Source organism: Miscanthus floridulus, chromosome 2, assembly GCF_019320115.1.
Source record: "Miscanthus floridulus cultivar M001 chromosome 2, ASM1932011v1, whole genome shotgun sequence".
In the NCBI taxonomy this organism is placed as follows: domain Eukaryota; kingdom Viridiplantae; phylum Streptophyta; class Magnoliopsida; order Poales; family Poaceae; genus Miscanthus; species Miscanthus floridulus.
In genome coordinates this window covers 178,918,957-178,923,915 of record NC_089581.1, presented here as the reverse complement: position 1 = coordinate 178,923,915, position 4,959 = coordinate 178,918,957, and the positions used below count along the sequence as shown (strand labels likewise).

Genomic DNA, 4,959 nt, shown 5'->3' with positions numbered 1-4,959 from the left:
TTCCAAACATCCTAAAATATACTATAGAACATTACTAAATACATCATAGAACATCACTAAATATATTATAGAACATTGCATATATATATTACACGAACATCACTGAATACATCATGGAACATCCCATGTATACTAAGTGAACATCACAAAAGCATCATAGAACATCACGTGTACACAACATGAACATTACATGTATATTACGTAACAACATAAAAGCATCATAGAAAATTATATGAATACTACGTAAACATGACATAACACAACATAGAACATTAAATGTATACTATGTGAACATCACATATATAGGCAAATAAAAAAGTAAAAATAAACAAATTATTAAAGCAATTAATTAGAGTAAAACAACAAAGAAGAAACATACACATAAAAACATGACTAACAAATGATAAATATATAGAATAAACATCATAGAATATCACATGTATACTACAGAAACATCATAAAAATATATTATTACATCATATATATACTATGTAAACATCATAAAAATACATTTAGAACATCACATGAACATCATAGCATCTCATGAAATATAAAAAATGTGAACATGAAATAAATTAATTAGTTGGAGAAAAATAACAAAAGGAAAAATAAAAAAATCTATAAAAAACATAAGGACAAAAAGAGAAAAGGAAAAACAAAAAATAATAAAACAAAAAACAAAGTAAAACAATAGAAAGAAAAAAATAAAATAAAAGAAATAATAATAATTCACAAAAAATAAAATCAAAATAGAAATAAAAAATAAATTGAAGCACGAAAAGAAAAAGGGAATAAGGAAAAATGAAGAAAGAAAAGAAAAAAGTAAAAGAAATAAAGATGGATAAAAAATATAGAAAATAAAATGAATAATAAAAACACATAAAAGAAAAATAATAACAATAAAAATAAAATGAAGTAGAAAAAATAAAATAAAAGAAAAGAAAAGAAAAATAAAATAAAATAAAAAATAAAATAAAAACGAAAACGAAAAAAAAGATCACCGAACAAGTGGAGAGAACGCAAAGGTAACAAGTACATAATAACAGCGACATTGTTACTGGGCTGGGCCAGAGGAAACAACAAAAGCTCACTAAAACTGTCTCCAACAAAAAAAAAAAAACCATATAAATACCTAAACTTAAAATAGGTAGGAAGATACCTAAATTCAGCCTTCAACAAAGTATCTATACAGAAGATGCATAACCTATTTATATAAAAAAAATTCTTTTAAATCTTGTTATTAAAAAAATATTGAATATGTATTAAACCTTTACCTGTAGCCCCCAGCGATAGCGAACAAACGTTCGTAGCGCTCAGGAGCTCCGGAAGTATTCCCGCCCGTGCGCGCGAGCTTTTTCCGGCGCGTCGTTCGGCGCGTGATTCGGGTCCGGCCGTTCGGACCCGACGATTCCCGCGCCGTCCAGTCCGATCCGAACACAACCGCCTCTCAAAACCGGTGTAGGACAAGAGCGCGCCGCGCACGCACCCCCGAATTCTCCATCGATTTTCCCCTCCAAAAAACAGAGCGAGTCCAATTCGAGACGGCTCTCCCCACCTCCCCTCCCCTCAGCGCAGCCGCAACCATGGCTTCCGCCGAAACCCTAGCCCGCTCTCCCTCGCGCGAGCCCTCCTCCGACCCGCCCCGCGCCGCCTCTTCCGAGCCCCACCACAACGGCGATGGCTCCGGCGCGGGCGCCGGAGACTCGTCCCGCCGCCGCCGCCGCAGCCGCTGGGAGCAGTCCAACGACGACTCCGCCGCCAACAACTCCGGCGGCGAGGGCGGGACCGGGGGCCGGAAGCGCAAGACGCGGTGGGCCGAGGAGGAGCCGCGCCCGGCCATCGCGCTCCCGGACTTCATGAAGGACTTCGCCGCCGAGATGGACCCCGAGGTGCACGCCCTCAACGCGCGCCTCCTCGAGATCTCGCGCCTGCTGCAGTCGGGCCTCCCGCTCGACGATCGCCCCGAGGGCGCGCGCTCGCCCTCCCCCGAGCCCGTCTACGACAATCCTCGGCATCCGCATCAACACCCGCGAATACCGCGCCAGGGAGCGCCTCAACCGCGAGAGGCAGGAGATCATCTCGCAGCTCATCCGCCGCAACCCCACCTTCAAGCCCCCCTCCGACTACCGCCCACCCAAGCTCCAGAAGAAGCTCTACATCCCCATGAAGGAGTACCCCGGCTACAACTTTATCGGCCTCATCATTGGCCCTCGTGGCAACACGCAGAAGCGCATGGAGAAGGAGACCGGTGCTAAGATTGTCATCAGGGGGAAGGGTAGTGTCAAGGAAGGGAAGCTGCTGCAGAAGAGGGACCTCAAGCCGGATCCCAGTGAGAACGAAGACCTCCACGTGCTTGTTGAGGCAGACACGCAGGAGGCACTGGACGCGGCTGCTGGTATGGTGGAGAAGCTGCTCACCCCGGTGGATGAGGTGCTTAATGAGCACAAGCGGCAGCAGCTCCGGGAGCTTGCTGCGCTTAATGGAACAATTAGGGACGACGAGTTTTGTAGGACATGTGGTGAGGCTGGTCACAGGCAGTATGCTTGCCCCAACAAGATGAACACGTTTAAGAGTGATGTGCAGTGCAAGATCTGCGGGGATGGTGGGCACCCGACTATTGATTGTCCAGTCAAGGGCACTTCTGGGAAGAAGATGGATGATGAATACCAGAACTTCCTGGCTGAGCTTGGTGGTGGGAGTGCACCTGAGTCCATGAACAAATCTGGTGGTCCAATGTTGGCTCTCACAGGAAGTGGTGGTAGTGGTGGTGCTTCTGCTGGAACTGGGAGTAACCCGCCTTGGTCAACCAGTGGTGGTGCTGCTGCCACTGGGCTCAATGGTATCAAGAAAGACTATGACGAGACAAATCTGTATATCGGCTACCTGCCACCTACAATGGATGATGCTGGACTAGTCAGTCTGTTTTCGCAATTTGGGGATATTGTAATGGCTAAGGTGATCAAGGATCGAAACACTGGACAGAGCAAAGGATATGGATTTGTCAAGTATTCAGATGTGTCACAGGCCAATGCAGCGATTGCTGCAATGAATGGTCACCATCTTGAAGGGAGAGTTATTGCGGTTAGAGTTGCAGGAAAGCCGCCACAGCCGGCACCAGCAGTGTCAGCACCCCCATCTTATCCTCCTCCTTGGATCCTACTTCAGGTGGCTATTCCTCCCAGTCCTACATGGGGGCACCACCGCCACCTCCTCCAGGGAGTTATGCTCCAGTTCCTTGGGGGCAGCCACCACCGTATGCTTCATATCCTCCGCCACCACCAGGCTCTAGCGTCTACAATCCTGCACCCCCTGCACCAGGTCAAGCTGCCCCACCTCCATATGGGGTGCAGTATCCACCACTACCACCACCACCCCCAGCAGCTCCGATCCCTCCACCAGGCACTGCTCCATCAAGTGATGGAGCTCAGAACTATCCCCCTGGTGTAACACCACCAAGTTCTGGCGCACCCACCCACCCTGTTGCAACATCAGTATATGCATCATCTGGCGCACCAAATGCACCATCGATGTACCCTCCACCACCTTATAGTTATTCCCCATACTATACATCACCATTTCAGCCACCACCTCCACCACCACCGGCTAGTGTTGATCCCTCTCAGAGTATTGCAACTGCACCTTGGGCAACCCACAGTGCAGTGCCGCCACCACCACCACCTTTGTCCTCCACAACCGACCAGCCTACTGCTTCCTATGGTGCCGATGCAGAGTATGACAAGTTTATGTCAGAGATGAAGTGATATGAGCGAAGCTGGGTGATTCTTCCAATGAAGGGTAACTTAACATGATCTCTCTCTCTCTCTCTTCTGTGTGCGTGTGTTCTATTAATTTTGTTAGGTACAATTGGGTATGATTTGCTATTTTATTGACAAGGAAACCCATGTTTCAGTTATTCCGTGTGTTTTATTATTTATATACTATATATACTACTATACTTAAATTTGACCATTGTGCTGGTGTACCATATAGTTATATCTTACCCATTGTTTGGTTTTGATTTAATGAGTCTACACTGCAAAAGTTTCCTGGAGTCTATATTGTGCCATAGTTATTTTTCTTCTTTCAATATCTTTTGGTTTTATGGATTTTCATCCTTTTGCTAGAGGTATTGTTTTTTTTTACTAAACCAAACACATGTATCGTCTCATTGAGGATGCTTATTTATGATAATATCTTATTTTTAGAATGAGGTCAGGACTAACATGCTCATGCTTGTCTAGGATGGTAAGGAACAACTTTTGCTTTTGATAGGATATGATATTATCAGATTATTTTATTGAGAATGCCTGGATATTTTTGGGGGATCTGATATCTGATGCACTTTCTAAGGCCCTTCAGTTTATACAAAATTCTTTTTAATATGCTTTATGCTCCCCCCTCTCTTTTTTTCCATAACATGCAATGCTCGGTTTACTAATTAGACCTCACCTTTTCTATGTTGTCTCGACTTGTTGACAGGCTTGATCTTTCTTGGAGCTTATACCAACCTGATTTATTTCTTGTTGGAAGTTTGGGACTCACATCTTAACCTTGCTGTGTGCTATTGTGACCATTGCAGAGGTTGCATTCTTAAGAAGGCATCAAATATTACTGGCTCAGCTGGCATCGGGATATTTGCTTATCTCCTTGAACTATTTTAAGGAACCTTTTACTAATGCTTTTGTTATGATATCTATTCTTGTTATTACCTGTGATGTCACTTCAATGCTCTGTTCTTTGTGACTGTGTTAATCTCACTTTATTATTGATATATATTGTTCTTCATCTTGATTTGGTAGTGCTAGTACTCCTCTCCATCTGGAGCAGAAAAGCTTGCTGCCCCGTGCTGGTTGGTATAACTTCAAAAATTAAAATGCATGTTTGGTATCTTCTGATGAATCTGTCATGCTTCTATCTTATGTCTTCACCTAAGTTGTTTGACAGTTGTCGTGACAGCTT

At 44.1% G+C, this 4,959-nt stretch overlaps 1 pseudogene; it reads left to right on the top strand.

Moving 5' to 3' along the window:
* Nucleotides 1-1,505: 1,505 nt before the first annotated feature.
* LOC136535890 (splicing factor-like protein 1) lies at nucleotides 1,506-4,702 on the top strand (annotated as a pseudogene).
* Nucleotides 4,703-4,959: the final 257 nt, after the last annotated feature.